We start from the raw sequence: 17,500 nt of genomic DNA on the forward strand, positions 1-17,500 counted from the left end.
CTCTGCATTTCACATCGCCCCCATTCATTGTTCTTTCACAATCAACGTGACCTTCGCGGTGGCGAGGGGGGAAGAGGCACGTCTGATTTGGCCCGGCTACAAGATGGAGACCTCTGGAGTACCTTGAGGAACGAGAGAGTGTGGTATGTGTGTGTGTGGGCGGCGAGCAGCATCGCGTTAGTGTCGGAGCAGAATACGAAGGTGCGCGTTTTCATATAAGTGATTCAGTTCATAGAGGAAGTGAAGTGTGAAATAGAAATGGGAATGTGGGTGAAGTGAAGAATGAGGAATGAGAAATGAACTGGAGTGTAGGGAGGGAAGGGAGGTGGTTCATTAGTAGTGGGTTTCTTTCACTAGTTTATTTTTAGTGGTGGTTAATTTGGTGTCTCGTTGGTCTGAAGGGTTTATCGAGGAGCTGCCAATGTGAGGCTTGCGGATTTGTGGTGTCTATGAAGATACTTATACATGGTTTGTTACTTATGTTTATTTTTGGTGCTGATAAAGTTACCATTTGGTGTGGAGAGTGAACGGTCATTAGGTTGAGTTTTATGAAGAGATTACAGTTTACAGAAGTTTATAAGAGTAATAATCTAAGTTGTAAAACGAAGACGTCTTTTGAAAATATATGTTGAAGGGAGTTGGCTAATAACACACACACACACACACATCACACACACACACACACACACACACACACACACACACACCACACACACACACACACACACACACTGTGTATGTGTGTCAATGGGAAACTATTTCCTCACTGCTCCTTCATATCCGAGTGGCTGAAAATGCCTCGTACATTCACGTCGCCTCAATGGCAATTGGAGATGAAGTGTGCCGCGTCAGTGTTATTTTCATGGAAGTCAACGTTACTGCCATCAGTGTAATATTTCACCCTGCAGCGCTTCTCGTTTTCCCATTCTGAGGTGCGAGAACAATAATATCTTTTCAAGTTTTTACCAAAGCTAGAAATATTTTAACACTTTGGTTTATCATTTCGGTTTGAGTATCAGCACAGGCATCACTTTGCAATTATACACTTAATCGAAATAGTTGAGAATAATATTAACTGTTCTGTTTTGTCTATCTTCCTTGCTGCACCAGACCAAGAAGGACTTGTCGTGGTGATATGTTTGAACCCGTGTGTTCCTGGCCTGCTTCACCCTACGTGCCTTGCCTAACTCAGTGATGTAGTCTTCAGTGTGTGTGTGTGTGTGTGTGTGTGTGTGTGTGTGTGTGTGTGTGTGTGTGTGCAAACGAGTTATTACAATTTGTGTAAAAAAAAAAAACACGAGTGCTAATGAGGAAGTTAAATTTAACATAAGTGTAAAATAATATGTAATCTCATGTGTTGAAATTGTCTGTAGGATAAGGTAGACCTGTTTCTAAATCGTATAAAGGCAGATGGCTAAATAACATTATTTCATCAATATTTTAGTAGTTTCTTAGGTTGCCGTTAAATCACTAAGGTACACTAGGATGAAGAAATCGATTTACACGTTAATGTTCGGCAAACTATATATATATATATATATATATATATATATATATATATATATATATATATATATATATATATATATATATATATATATATATATATATATATATATATATATATATATATATATATATATATATATATATATATATATACGACGACTAAGTATTGTCAGACACAGCAAAGCCTTAGAGCAACATTATTAACACACTCTGTTGAACGGTAACTGGTGCAGCTTCATGAACAGACCGACACGAAAGGAAACTGAAGCTAAACACACACACATATATTTATGGCAGGCGTTGCGTCCAAGTGAACCCCTCACCACTCACCGGAACATGTTGAGCTGCCTTCCTACTCGATGGCTGGGAAAGAAAGGTTAAATTTAGTGTGAGAGAGAAATATTGAAGTTTATGATATTGTTGAAAATGCCAGTTTAATTAACAAAATTACACTTATAGACTATCATTTGGCAGCATTTGCTTTCTTATCATCACATGTAATGATACTATTTCCTCCCTCTCCCCCTTCTCTCTCTCTCTCTCTCTCTCTCTCTCTCTCTCTCTCTCTCTCTCTCTCTCTCTCTCTCTCTCTCTCTCTCTCTCTCTCTCTCTCTCTCTCTCTCTCTCTCTCTCTCTCTCTACGACATGAACAACGACAATAAAAGTGCTCATCCTGTTTCAAACCACGGCTAGAATTCCCTTCCCAGCTCCATCTCATCCACACCCTCAGATTTTCTCAGTATAGACAGACATTACTATTAAGTGTCCTGATAAATGTTAGATGTTATGCTTATTTATTAAGATATGGAATCAAGATATTCACATATGTTAATGTTTTGTTTCTTTCTGTTTCAGGTGAGTATATTGGACGAGTTCCCAGGTGTGGCAGCTCCCCTTCCACCTCCGGCTGTGCCTCGCTGTGGAGGGGTGAGCGCGAGGCAGTGAGGCAGATAGACGCTGTGTACAGGAAACGGGCATGTAAAGGTGTACAGTACATTCGCACCTGTCTTTTAGTATCTTACTTGAAGGGGAGCACGTGCTGACTTGTGCTAGGGAAAGGGGAGAGGGGTGGTACTCTGACCTTATGGTGGGGGGTTGTGGAGGCGGTGGTGGAGGGGGCAGGTGTAGATCTTCGTGAAGGCAAGGGTAGGAGAGGCTGAGGTGGTACTGTACAGTCACACTCACCCCTCTTCGCGGCCTTCCCTCCTTCTCGCTACACCCGCTTTGGGGATTAATGGCCCGGGGCTTTTCAGTAATTGTCTCCCTTGTGGGGTGTCCCTGGCGCCAGTGTAAGGTCTAATTGGGCGATAATTTTTCAGTAAGTGGAACACGTCATACGATGTTGGAGTAATTGGGAGTCACTTTCCTTGATGCTGGGTTTGCCTTAGCCTCAGTGTTTTACGGAGACCCTTTATTGTCCTCTGCGATGACTGGTGACTGACGCAGAGAGAGAGAGAGAGAGAGAGAGAGAGAGAGAGAGAGAGAGAGAGAGAGAGAGAGAGAGAGAGAGAGAGAGAGAGAGAGAGAGAGAGAGAGAGAGAGAGAGAGAGAGAGAGAGAGAGAGTGTTGAATACTAAAGGGGATATAAGTAGTGAAGCATATTCGTTAGCCAGACAACATACTGTAGGTTCTCAATTTATAAGCACTGTACTCATAAACCCACTGGTCGCACGGTACTGTATGTTCCTGTCACTTCCCTATCTGATGCTTCCCTGTCTCTCCTGCCACCTCTTTCTCTCTTCCTACTCCCACATCCTTCATATACTTAAGTAGCTCGTAATCTCATCTGCGCAATGCTTCAAATCAGAATGAAGTAACATTCATATCACTAGCATATGCCAAGTCTCCCTGTAAATAATGACCCCTACTCATCCTGTCGGCGTACATTCGAGTTATCCTAAATGTATTGGAGTCTCAGTTACTGTATAAAGAAGAAGGAGCAGCAGCACGGTTCACTCACTCACGGGGGAAGGCAGAGTGGGTGAGATGAATTCTGCTTTCATAGTGTCGCGTGAACCTTGAAAAAGATATCTAATTCCCCGTACGCGTTCCCTGGTGTTGGTTTTATCCACTAAGAGGGTGGTGCCCAGGAGTCTGCAGGAGGGAGGTGGAGGGCGAGGAAAGGAGGGGCACGGTGCCAAGTATGCCACTCTCGGGCCGCTTTGTGCTGCCTCTGATCTCCCTCTCACTACCACCGACCGGGCACTCCTCTACGCCCGGATCTGACACTCGCACTGTCACTCCTCCGGCTATTCCCAGTGTAATCCGCCTCCATCTGAGCCTGCGCTGCCCTGCTGATGAATGCTGCCTCCCACAGTGTGTCAGGAAGGAAATGCACACGATTGTTTAAGTAATATAGCAATGTAGACTTACTAATCATTATATTACCAGTATGATTGTAGTTTTCTTATTCCTATGGCAAGACAAAAGACAAGGAAATTTGTTCGAAGATAAAAGAAAAAAAGATCGAATAGTATTACATTAACTTTGGCGCTGGAGGGGATCTGCCGCCTCTCTTTTTCGAGTGATGGGCCAATATAGGGCTGGCGGCATTACCCCTAATCAAAGTTCCCCGCCAGACATCACTCCTTACTTTCTCACTCTAAACCGAAGTGGACCAACTTTGCCAATATTCCTCCTTTCAGCATACATAAGAGGCGAGCCAATCATCTTGTTGTAGCGGATCCAAGCCAGATATTATGGTGCTCCACAGACTAGGAGACAATACTCGTACACCAACCCCTTGACTTGCTACACTTGGCTGCTTCCCCGCGCCCGCCTCAGCCAGCTTATTGTTTTCAGCTTATTGGATTTTTACTGATTCTGTTTTGTGGAAGTTTTGATCTTGTCTGTTTTGTAATAAGTATGTTTTGTAGTTACAGTTACAGTTCTCATTGTATTTAACGTGTCTGTATCAGCGTTAGGCACATAGAACGAAATATTAAGTTCATTTTTTATTATTTTTTTTTCCTTCTTTAATTTCTGAAGCGAATTTTTTGGGTCATAGCAATAGTTGTGTTCCTCGTTACTCTTGGTGCGTGCGTTTCAGTGTCTCGGTTCTTGTCTCAGTCCTGCCCGCCCACCCGCAGCTGGCCCGGCGCCTGTCCTCGCGGGTGACGAACTGGCTAAGTTACTCTGTTGTGGCTCGTGTTGGCACCAGGCCGCCGCTGCTGCTACTGCCACTGCCGGTATATTCATGTCTTCGGGGGAAAACTAGAGCTCGGTGCTGCTGAAGCTGCTGGTAATAATATAATTAGCACGCTCGAGTCTCTAGGGAGGGGAGGAGCTTTTTCTAGCAATCCGCGGCACACTAATCCGTGCTTGTATGACTCGAACTTACGCGGAATTGGCCTTGCTGCGGAGTGCCTTACAATGAACTAGACAGTAAAGCATTCATCTAATCACGAATTTTTTTTTTTTTCGATACCAGAACTAAATTATTGTTGGAAATGTGTTGAAATTATCCATTTTCACGTAATTAGGTCAACTTATAACTTCAATTTTCTACTCTAAAAATAAATAAATAAATAAATAAATAAATAAAATCTTCTCCCTCAGCGCCACACCTTTCATGGGCTCGATAAAATAAAAAAAATAAAAAAAGAACCACTGAGGGGAAAACAATGAATTTCAGTCGCAGTCCGAGCACTTAAACTTTAAAGTAAGATGAAAGAGAGAAAAATCTTCACAAAAAAACTACGCGCGTTTGGCCACCACCGCTTCATGAGAACATTGAATTGCAAAGGGAGGGAGGAAGGGAGAGGGAGATGTGGAGGGTGGAAGGTGGTGGGTTAGTGGAAGAAACTGGGAGAGGTTGTGCACGAAAAGAGGTTTAAGATGCAGCGAGAGAACATAAGGTAGATAGACAGAGAAACAGAGGACGAGGAGTAGAGACAAAATGATAGATACTGAGAAGAGAGAGTCGTGGAAGAAAGAAAGACTGGGCTGGGAGTCAAACAAGAGGGAAAAGGAACGAGGGAAGATTTAGGGCTTGTGACGTGAAGGGATTTGGCTATAGAGGATTTCCGAAGGTCTAAGGAAGGTCCGTCATTGGTACTGTCTTATTGTACACGTGTTTGATTCACCCTCCTATCTTGCTCTTTGCATTTATCTACTCCTATCCCTGCCTGGACATAACCACTGTTTTCCATAAGTACTTCCAAATCTCTCTCTCTCTCTCTCTCTCTCTCTCTCTCTCTCTCTCTCTCTCTCTCTCTCTCTCTCTCTCTCTCTCTCTCTCTCTCTCTCTCTCTCTCTCTCTCTCTCTCTCTCTCTCTCTCACTTTTCCTCCATGCATTTTCTTTTACTCACTCCCAATTCACAGCTTTCTCCCTTCTCTTCTCCCCTTAATTCATATTCCTGTCACTCGAGATTTTTTTCCCTTCCAGATTTGCCTTAAATTCTTTGCCATTTGTGGTTTGTGGAAGAAAAGAAATAAAGGCCTTTAATCTAAAGTACAACCTTCATTACATTTCTTTGTACTTGTGGTTACAGTGCCAAAGTGTTATTGCTACGTTTGCTAACTGGCATTACTTCCCTGTGGGTGGATATTTTATAACCACAGGTAGAGTTGCTCAAGTCTTGCATGGGACTGTTACACGGAAACTTTACTGCATTATGTGTGTCTGTTCGTTTCTTACTCTCTATGTTTGTCTGTCTGTTTATTTGCCTGCTTGTATCTCTCTATTTATCCACCTATTTATCTATCTACCTGTATATATCAATCTATCTATTTACCTCTCTACTTTTATTTATTGTCCATTCACATTTACCAGTAATTATTTCATACAAATTTAATACAAACTGATCTCAAACACGGCCACACAGAGGATAAAGAGGAAGAAGAGGAGGAGGAGAAAGAGGAGCAGGAGGAGGAGAAGGAGAAAGAAGAGGGGAAAGAGCAAGTAACCTCACCGTCAGCTCACTCCTCCTCCGCCCCCTGCACCTTCCCGTCCCCGCGACACGTGACAACACAGCAAGGTGCAATTGGCAACATGGTGGTCCTGTTTATTTGGCAATGACTGTCTCTGTTGCCTCTAGTATTAGGCCGCAGCAGCAGTCTCTCTCTCTCTCTCTCTCTCTCTCTCTCTCTCTCTCTCTCTCTCTCTCTCTCTCTCTCTCTCTCTCTCTCTCTCTCTCTCTCTCTCTCTCTCTCTCTCTCTCTCTCTCTCTCTCTCTCTCTCTCTCTCTCTCTGTGACTTTTGATGGAAGGAGGGAGATGAGAATTGTCGCCGTGATTATGTTGATGAGAGAGAAAATTAGAAAAAAGTTGAGTCTTGCTATGAAAAGAAGAACGAGGAAGAGAAAGAAGAAGAAAGAAAGAAAAAGAAAGAAAGAAAGAAAAGAAAGAAAAGAAAAGAATAAAACAAAAAGTGAAAGGAGAGTACAAAGGAGTATAAAGAGAAAGAGGAGAAGGAGGAGGAAGAAGAAACAGAGGAGTAAGAGGAAGAAGAGGAGGAGAATTAGCAGCAGAAAAACAAGGAGGAGGAGCAAAATATCAAGATGGAAAACAGGGGCAAGGAAACTGGTCTTGTAAAGTTGTGTAAGAGAAGGCTTTGTTTTAACTTAGCGTCCTGTTTACTGATTATAACAGACGGACTGGGTATTGTGGCCTGCATCCCTGGCGAGTTGTTTTCTCCTCACGCTCTAGCACACTCGCAATGATAGATAAGCATTAAGTATGTATGTGAGCTTGGTTTGTATTATCATTAGTATATTATGTAAATGTGACTGATTCTATATTTCTCTCTCTCTCTCTCTCTCTCTCTCTCTCTCTCTCTCTCTCTCTCTCTCTCTCTCTCTCTCTCTCTCTCTCTCTCTCTCTCTCTCTCTCTCTCTCTCTCTCTCTCTTTCTCTTTCAGCACTTCCTTTCCTCTCTTTCCTCTTCTCGTTGCTCTCTCTCTCTTTTTTTCCTAAACTAACTTCATCTTTTCTTCATTTTTCTCTTCCCTTTTACCGCGCTTTGCTTTTTTTTAGATTCTTTTTCTTTTCCTTATTTTTCTGCTTGTTCATTTCATTTATTTCTTGCGTATCTGTATATTCTTACTCTTCCCCTTTTTACTGCTTCCTTTTCCTCTTTTTTTTTCCTTCGCTCCCCTTCTCAACACACACACACACACACACACACACACACACACACACACACACACACACACACACACACACACACACACACACACACACACACACACACACACACACACACACACACACACACACACACACACACACACACACACACACACACACACACACACACACACACACAGTCACGTATTTCGTCTGTTCTTAACATGGAGCAGAAAAGTTGTGTTCTGTAGTAAATTTGTTTTCCTACATTTCTCATCTAGGAATCTTACTCTCAAATCCTTCTGGAAATACAAACAGAAGACTTAAAACTCCATCCCTTGGTCACACTATCCGTAATTTATTCTCATTTTAGTGGTTTTCCTTCATTTCTCTTATCGGGTTTCATTCACTTCCTCCTTCACGAATATCAGTGCACTCTTGTGTCCCTTCCGCCAACCTCTCCTCGGCATTCCATTAACATTCTTAATTCTGAGTTCATATTTTCTCTCTCAACCAGGCGTTCATTCACTCCACTGGTCCTATCGCCGCCACCCTTCAGACCCTTTCCACACTCCCCTCATTCTCCAACACTCTTCCTCCTCCTCTTGCCTCGGTTGCTCACATCTTTCTCTCTCTGGCTCTCTCATATCAGACGAACAATTTTCTGCTCCACATTTCATATCCATGTCAGCTAACATATATATTTTTTCTTCCCCCTGCGCGACTAACTACCTTATTATATGGTGGGCAAATTTACAGTTTGCACTTCTGGTCGCTCATCCCCGGGGAATTTTTATAGCTATTTTTCATTGGTGGTGTTGATTGGCGAGGACTGTTTACGCAGGTGTTCGTCTCGGTCTTCCGGTGTAGCCAAAACCTCCCCTATTCCCGGAAATTGAAATTGGTTATCAAAACTATTGGATATTTCGGTTTGTGTCCTTCTCCCTTTTTCTGGTTCTTTTGAGCGGGCGTGAGTAGGAAATGACGTGAGGACACTTGAAAGGATGCAGGTGCGTTGTGTTAGCGTGGACACATTCATGGCGCACGTACAAACACGAGATACATGCTCTAAACTCACATGACGTACATTTCGTTCAAAACTGAGGTTCTTTACTTTCGGGAACTTAGTAATGAACGTATTTTTCCTTCGTATATTAATGTAGATAACTCATATTTCGTACTTTACAAGGCTGCAAGTTATGTCGTTCTAGATTAGGGTAAGTTCCGGTTCACTGTAAAGTTATTCGATTTGGGCAGACTTTTAAACCCTAAATAACTAAAATTGCGCACACATACATTCAGACACACACAAACATGATGACACGCACGCACAACTACACACCACTAACACATAAACCAATAGACTAAAAAAAACACATTTCTCACTAGCTTAGAGACATAATAAATTCATAGCATTAACTATTGACTCGTATAGAAACGTCGCCTTTCCATCGTAAATTATCCCTTGTATAAATCAAGCTTCCTGTCTTGCGCTGGGCGACGGTAAATATTGGATGGGGAGGCCGGCGGTGGCACGGTGACGCCACGGAGCCATCTAACCTGCAGGTGCCACGAGATGCTGAAAGATACGGGGGCCAGGAACGGCAGGAGGAAGGGAGGGGATGGGGGGATCAGGTGCCAAAAGTTGCTATGAAGATGTCATAATTAGAGCTGGTGGATGAGAGGGGAGAGAGGGAGAAAAAAGAGGATTAGGAAGATGATGTAGAGGGTAAAGAGGCTGATGAATAAAAAGAATATGAAAATAAGGAAAAAGAGGAAGATTATGTAGGGTATAAGAAACATGAGGAGGAGCAGGAAGGAAGAGAAGGTGAAGGGAGAGGAGGAGGAGGAGTGAGCAAGAGGAGGAAGGAAGAATATAAAATGAAGGGAGAGAATGAAGAGGAGGAAAAAGAGGACGAGCAAGGGATAAAGGATGAAGGGAGAGAAGGAGGAGGAAGAGGAGGAGGAGGAATGGAGTCATAGATAAACCGTGACGTAAAAGAGATCATAGGATATCGTATAAATCATATTTTTTATTCGGCTACATACTGAGAGAGAGAGAGAGAGAGAGAGAGAGAGAGAGAGAGAGAGAGAGAGAGAGAGAGAGAGAGAGAGAGAGAGAGAGAGAGAGAGAGAGAGAGAGAGAGAGAGAGAGAGAGTGTGTGTGTGTGTGTGTGTGTGTGTGTGTGTGTGTGTGTGTGTGTGTGTGTGTGTGTGTGTGTGTGTGTGTGTGTGTGTGTGTGTGTGTGTGTGTGTGTGTGTGCATAATCCTACTGACAAAATATGAACAAATAAACAACCTAAAAATAAAATTCCTCATTATTATCGACTTTTTTTTTTCCAGCGGTATAATTACTTTACACAAAGCAGCAAAGCTTCATAAGGTCGGAGTCCAGTGTCATTAATTTCATGTAGTAAGTAAACCTTGGCGTCTCCAGCCCGCGGCACCGCAGTAATTAATTCACTAGTCCATGTATTTCCCAGCTTAACTAGATTCGCAAGTTTTTCCTGCACGTTACTCACTAGCCATTACTCAGTCACACAGTGTCAGCCCTTATTTATCTTCTGTGATGGAACGAGGGGAGAGAGAGAGAGAGAGAGAGAGAGAGAGAGAGAGAGAGAGAGAGAGAGAGAGAGAGAGAGAGAGAGAGAGAGAGAGAGAGAGAGAGAGAGAGAGAGAGAGAGAGAGAGAGAGAGAGAGAGAGAGAGAGAGAGAGAGAGAGAGAACAAAGGGGAGGAAAAGAATGAGAAGAGGTAAAAGGAGGAGGAAGGAGAGGTATATTATATTTAATTTTTATAATCCTTTAACGTTTTTATTGTAATATAACTGCAATTAATGAAATAATATCTAAAGATCTTCAGGAAATTACTCTCCTGGCTGTTGTGCGACGGTAATCTAAACAAAACAAATAATTCATTAGAAATTCAATAGTCATAGGAAAACGATGAAGCCGAAGTTCCCAGAATTGCTCTCTAGAGTGGCTACGTTAACCAGTACCTCTGTGTATGTCTGTTACCCAGTTGCCTTTAGCATGAATTCCAGTGCTTGAAGCCTCTCTGAGTAATTACAGGTGAGGGAAGGCAGCAATAGGATGAAGCAGGTGATGGAGAGGCGAGTCTCACAGCTAAGAATTTTTCCTCTTAATATTTTCGCTCGTAACACTTCAAGTAAGTTTTAAACCTCCCCACAAAGTGTGCGGCCAGGCTAGTTATTTGCTTGCAGTGTTGGAACAAGTATAATCCTTCCTGTGTTCCGTATTTTCTCTCATAACAGTCAGGGTGTGTTTGTTTATCCTCGCCTGAAAGCCTAAGAGCTTTAGCAGGTGGTGGGCTAATCTGCTCAACGTGCCAAGTGTGCCTCGCTGCAGCACATCCATTCGTCCCTCAGCTCGTTGCAGGGTGGCGCGGAGAGTACCTGCCGGGGAGTGTGATAAGCTCCATTTGCCTCAGAACCCCCAGGAGGCGTTGCGCAGTAATCCTTCATAATTACACGCACGTAAGACAACTTGTATCTTAATTCAGGTCAAACTGGTCATTATAAAGTAAGAAAGTCCCTGTTATATCTCTGTTATAGTTGTCGTAATGGTTCACGTGTATGTGCAATAAGTACTATGGCTTTATGAGTGTTGTGAAGCGGGGAGCGTGACGCCAGGGAGGCAAGGCTATCGGGAGAAACCGCCACAATCCACGGGTTACTCCTTACAATTTCCCATTTTCTACCAAAGCCTCGCGTGAGCACGGGCGGTAGCAACTTGGCAGGTGAGACGAAGTCTGCCTGAAGCTACACGAACCCAGGTGGTCGCAGGCCGAACAAGCCCTCGAGGGATGTAGGCGATAGGGAAAAAAAAATAAAAAATGAAAGTACATCATAACTTCTCCAGATGCTGCACCGGTAAAGTTGCCGCATCTAACATTTAGGTAATTGGCTCATATGTTATAAGTCCTCGCTCCCTTTTTGTCGGAGATGCAGCTTTGTAACTTGAAGTCTTATTAACTGTCTATCCACCTGTCCATCTATTTATCTACCTATCTATCTATCCTAAACTCGTAACATGTAAACACAAGAAACAGATATAAATGAGAAATACAAACTAAAATGAAAAAAAAAGAAAACATATCAGTAACACCCAAACCCTTCGGTCATAATTCTACTATTGTGTTGATCAATTTCAGTCGCTCTTATTCTGGCCAATTCTGGGTCGCCTCTCGTCAGATTAGGAAACTGGAATCCCCAAGACCAGTGTTAGTAATTGTGATTGGGTGAGTAGAGCTCAGGGGATTAAGTAGTTAGGGACGAGGCGTTTAGAGGAAGCTTAAGTATTGATCGCTAGTGTTATAGTGTGTCATGGAGAGAAAATAAAGGAGTTGCTGGGATGTGGGAAAAGCTGTTGTGCGTGGATTTCTCTCTCTCTCTCTCTCTCTCTCTCTCTCTCTCTCTCTCTCTCTCTCTCTCTCTCTCTCTCTCTCTCTCTCTCTCTCTCTCTCTCTCTCTCTCTCTCTCTCGTTTTCTGTCCTTTACTTGCCTCATGAATTTTCTTCTTTATTTCTCTCATTCTTCCTTGCTCTTTCTTAACTTCTTTGTTCCTTTCTTCCCTTCTCTCCTCTAACGGGCTCATTACCCCGTCACTTGCTCACTCGTTACCCCCCTTTCTCTCTCTCTCTCTCTCTCTCTCTCTCTCTCTCTCTCTCTCTCTCTCTCTCTCTCTCTCTCTCTCTCTCTCTCTCTCTCTCTCTCTCTCTCTCTCTCTCTCTCTCTCTCTCTCTCTCTCTCTCTCTCTCTCTCTCTCTCATAATTCCAGGAACGAGGCAAAGGATTAGTATTTTTTTTCACACACATTTTTATTTCACAACACACGCATATTGAACACACGTACGGTAACAATAACACACACACACACACACACACACACACACACACACACACACACACACACACACACACACACACACACACACACACACACACACACACACACACACACACACACACCTGTACCTCCAACACCTGAGACGTAAGGACAAAAGGAAATGCACCACTCCTGACCACTGACCTACAATTTCCCTTTGTCTTTTCGTCTTCTGGAGTCTGCCCGCCGTGTGTCCTTCCGCCCTCCCTTCACCGCCGTGGCTTCGGGGTGGGACATGCGGGCGGCGGGGGAGGAGGAATGAAACATAAATGAGAGAGAGAGAGAGAGAGAGAGAGAGAGAGAGAGAGAGAGAGAGAGAGAGAGAGAGAGAGAGAGAGAGAGAGAGAGAGAGAGAGAGAGAGATTGTTTATTTTAAAGTAGCTAATTCATCTACGTTATGTATCCCTTAAAATATTAATATCCCTCATTTTCAGTTGGGTAGATCTCACAGAATGGCTCTTCTAAGGGTATATAGGCGCCCCTGAGCACGGCTGACCCGGGGCTCGTGGGACGTCACTGTAAACCCTCGCCTGATGGCTGTTCCGCCCCCGCCAGCACCCCCGCCTTCACCGTCTGCCGTCACCTTTAAGCAGAGCCGCGCAGGCCAGCGGACGGAGCGACGAGGCTGGGCCGAGGCGGAAGAGATATCAGAGAGAGAGAGAGAGAGAGAGAGAGAGAGAGAGAGAGAGAGAGAGAGAGAGAGAGAGAGAGAGAGAGGGGTAATGTAAGGTGCTTTTTATTTATCATTCTTGCCTCCGGTCCTTTGTACATCAAGGCACATTTCCCGTTGCTAATGCATGTAGGGGAGGGTGCGCGTGTTCCAGGGCAGGTGATGGGGCAGGTGGTGACAGGCTTGCAGGTGGTGATAGGCTTGCAGGTGGTGATAGGCTTGCAAGTGGGGAGGAAGACGTGGGTTCCGACTGGCAAGACCATTCATTCTCGCGCACAAATTTAGCAGCGACAAGTGAACAGTGCCTATAAATCGAAATCAGTTTGTGCAGGACGTTTCTGTTTCTCGCGGGAAATGAGTGCACGTCACACACACACACACACACACACACACACACACACACACACACACACACACACACACACACACACACACACACACACACACACACACACACACACACACACACACACACACACACACACACATGCACAAAGGCTGCCCCTTCAACTGTGACTTCCTCTTTCTCACAGGAGCTTGTCACCTCTCCTGAAGTTAATTACTCACTGCAAGACATTGGGTATTTTGGTGGCAATTTCAGTGTCTCCATTTCTACCTATAATTTATTACTAATTTATTTATGTTTTTTTCTGTTCTTTCTTTTCTTTTCTTTTCTTTAGTTCTTTTTTTGTGTGTGTGGTTGGGTGATGAGCAGTCTCTGTTTCCTTGTTCCTCTGTCTGTCTCTTTGTCTCTCTTTTTCATTTATATTTGTCTCTATGTACGTCTCTTTCTTTGTTTGGCTGGCTTGTTGGCTAGACGAATGTAGGACTTACAATTTCTCTCTCTCTCTCTCTCTCTCTCTCTCTCTCTCTCTCTCTCTCTCTCTCTCTCTCTCTCTCTCTCTCTCTCTCTCTCTCTCTCTCTCTCTCTCTCTCTCTCTCTCTCTCTCTCTCTCTCTCTCTCTCTCTCCTAAACCCCAACTGATGTTCCTCAACCTGCTGTTCCTGACCCACATCCCTGCTGTCTCTCCATCATCGTGACATCACCACTCCGCCTCCCGCCAGCCACCTCCACCTCGCACCACTCCCGCCTGACACTTGCTTATTGTGATCAAGTAAAGGTATACGTGCAGCATCATCATTAGCATCGTGTCTTGTTTACCATGATCATTATTATTAGATATATTAGCAGTTTTTTTTGTGTGTGGTTTGTTGTTATCGGTGTTGCAGTCTTCATCATTGCGCTTGCGGTTGTTGAATGTAATTTGAATGGGTTTTTATGAAAGGGAATAATGTTACTGGCATTACTCATGGCGCTGATAATAAGGATGAAAGTGACACAGTGATAATGATGAAGATATTACTACTACTACTACTACTAACAATAATAATAATAATAATAATAATAATAATAATAATAATAATGATAATAATAATAATACGCGCTTACTCAAACAATATTTCTAAGTAGCCTCTCAATCATCCCAGAGTTGACACCTTCGCACTCCCACCCACCTGTGCTTCCTCGCGTCTCCGCTCTCCTCTCTCCGCCTATCTTCTTTCTCAGCCTTTCCTTCCCCCCGTCTCTCTCCCTTTACTCTCTTGCTTCTCTCTTCGTGCTGTTTCTCTGTACCCGCTTTCTCTCCTCTTTTTCCAGTCTCTCTTTTTCTTCCAAGCCTCTCATCTCTTTTTTTTTCCTTGTTTTCATTTTCATTCTCCTTTCTTGTCACTTCTCTCCTCCTGATTTTTGTGTTTTCTATGCTTATCCTTTTTTCGCTCTGTTTTTTGTCTGTTTTGCTTCTGCTCTCTCTCTCTCTCTCTCTCTCTCTCTCTCTCTCTCTCTCTCTCTCTCTCTCTCTCTCTCTCTCTCTCTCTCTCTCTCTCTCTCTCTCTCTCTCTCTCTCTCTCTCTCTCTCTGTCGCGGTCTTTCCTTGCCCTCTCTTCATCTCACTCGCACATAACTAACATAGCCGTGCTCTCTCTCTCTCTCTCTCTCTCTCTCTCTCTCTCTCTCTCTCTCTCTCTCTCTCTCTCTCTCTCTCTCTCTCTCTCTCTCTCTCTCTCTCAATATGCATCCTGCCGTAACAGTCTTCCATCTGCTCTCACTCCTCTCCCACTACCACCACCACCACTACCATCTCGCCACCACCACTATCTCACCACCACCACCACCACCACCACCACCACCACCCCCACGAGCCTTGATTCACTCCCATTCCTACTCGTTTCTTTGTTCCCACTCGCATATATTGTGTTCATGTCCGTTACCATTCAGTCTATCTTACAACTCACGTTCTCTCTCTCTCTCTCTCTCTCTCTCTCTCTCTCTCTCTCTCTCTCTCTCTCTCTCTCTCTCTCTCTCTCTCTCTCTCTCTCTCTCTCTCTCTCTCTCTCTCTCTCGTTTCGATCCACTCCGCCAACCGAATTCCGTCTAGACTCTGCACTTCTACGTATCTCTGACGCCTCCAGCAGCTGTGCCACATCTCCGTCATCTTCTGCCTCCCCCAGCCCCACCCCACCCTCATAATTATAATTTGAAGACCTATTCTGCCTCCACTGTAATTTATTGGTAAATGTGCTGCGTCAAGAGAGGCTAATGTAGGGAAATGTATTCTCGTATTCAAATGTGATTAGAAATTCGATAGATTATTTTTCCCATTCCCCCTCCTCTTTCTTTTGTTCCGCGGACGATTGTTTTGAATGGGTGAGAGGGGTGTGGCTGAGGGGGACTTCCAGGCTGTGGTCGACGCAACAAAAGCCTATGGAAATTTTTGGAAAATGTCAAGGTTTGAAAAATCCTAATGAAAAATTAAGTGTATTTAATGCGAAAGGTTATTTTGACAAGCGCCCTCAACGAGAACAAAGCAGATTCTGATACGAGGTGGGACATCGGGGTCTGAGGGTCAGGAGGCGAGAAGCAGAATGGATGACTAACATATATTGAAATTACAGACAGTTTTCATCTTTTTACTCCCTACACGAACAAGGCTGTGGACACACACACACACACACACACACACACACACACACACACACACACACACACACACACACACACACACACACACACACACTGGCAGCGGTTCGTGGGAGTGGCAGCAGCCGTGTTCTCCCTCCGCCAGTAATTATCACCACCTGCTCCGCCACTAATGGGGGGATGAAGGGTAACTACCGCCGTTTCGACCTTAAAATTACAACACTCGGGGTCAGAAGGTGGAGAATGTCATAAGTTATAAGTAGTATGTGCTAGCAAGCTGTCGTGGTGGCTCTTTGATACTTGATACTACTACTACTACTACTACTACTACTACTACTACTACTACTACTACTACTACTACTACTACTACTACTACTACTACTACTACTACTGCAAGTGGTACTTCTGCTATTGCTACTGTTGCTGACTACATAACTCTTACTACTATTGCTTCTATAATCATTGCTATACTACTGCTGCCAACTTCACTGCTACTTTATTTTGATTCATACTAAAGTTATTTATAATGAGCTGCTTTTGTGATGAGGTCACTAGTTTATTTGTTAACACTATCTTTTCTTATTTTTTGCCGTTGCTGTCGTTAGTCTTTTCGTAATCAGCCAGAGTTTGACATTAATGAGACGGACAATGTAATGGTGACAACGTAATCTCTTGTGTTTGTACGGCTGTCACTCACGGGCGCCTCGAAATCAAGGCCTGCATTGTTTGTTGCCTGAATTAGTAACTTAGTTCCTCCGTGCTGGCAAACTTGGCTGATATTAGAAGGGAGAAAAGAGTCTGCATCTCAGCCATGCTTCTGTTATGTCCTTGCTCTATTCTCTGCCAGTGTTCCCACGAGTCTTGCGAAGAAACCTTGAGGTTTTTATTCCTTCCCACTGAACGCGAAACTCTTTTAAGGAAATAATATCCATGTGTTTTTATTGTGGAGAAGAGTAATTTTTCCCTTTACTCACTGCAATTTTCAACATCTCTGGGTGATGGTTCTGCGTGGTAGCGATCCATAGCTTTGAAGTTCCTTATGAAAAAAAATAAATGTTTGAAGCCTGAAAGAATAATATCCGATTCGAATCATCGACCACGAAGCAGACGAGCTTTTCTCTCTGTAGGGCGAGTAATAAGAGTCTGCAATATTACTTTATTTCCACCACTACGTCACGTCCCAGACCAAGAATAGTGTGGTTTGGACGAAATGATGTTTCACAGACAGCCCATCCAATGTCCACCCTCATGGCGGTGAAATAAATGATATGTTATTTGTTTATTCAGGCTTTCAGTCCTTACCTTGAATATCAGGGGTATAAACTGTTAGACTAAAGATCCGTCCACTTTTATGTAATGGTTGTAAGT

The 17,500-nt window shown here is 43.7% G+C and overlaps 1 protein-coding gene and 1 long non-coding RNA gene across 2 annotated transcripts in view; both read left to right on the forward strand.

The window, feature by feature from the left end:
* The window catches only part of LOC135101883 (uncharacterized), a 19,466-nt gene extending 16,379 nt beyond the window's left edge, over positions 1–3,087 (forward strand). Inside the window, exon 3 of the long non-coding RNA XR_010269424.1 lies at positions 2,365–3,087. This is a non-coding gene — a long non-coding RNA (uncharacterized LOC135101883). The remainder of the gene's footprint in view (positions 1–2,364) is intronic.
* The window catches only part of LOC135101882 (uncharacterized), a 93,934-nt gene that overhangs the window by 39,139 nt on the left and 37,295 nt on the right, over positions 1–17,500 (forward strand). The window lies entirely within an intron of this gene.

This window comes from Scylla paramamosain, chromosome 7 (assembly GCF_035594125.1).
Source record: "Scylla paramamosain isolate STU-SP2022 chromosome 7, ASM3559412v1, whole genome shotgun sequence".
Taxonomy (NCBI): Eukaryota; Metazoa; Arthropoda; class Malacostraca; order Decapoda; family Portunidae; genus Scylla; species Scylla paramamosain.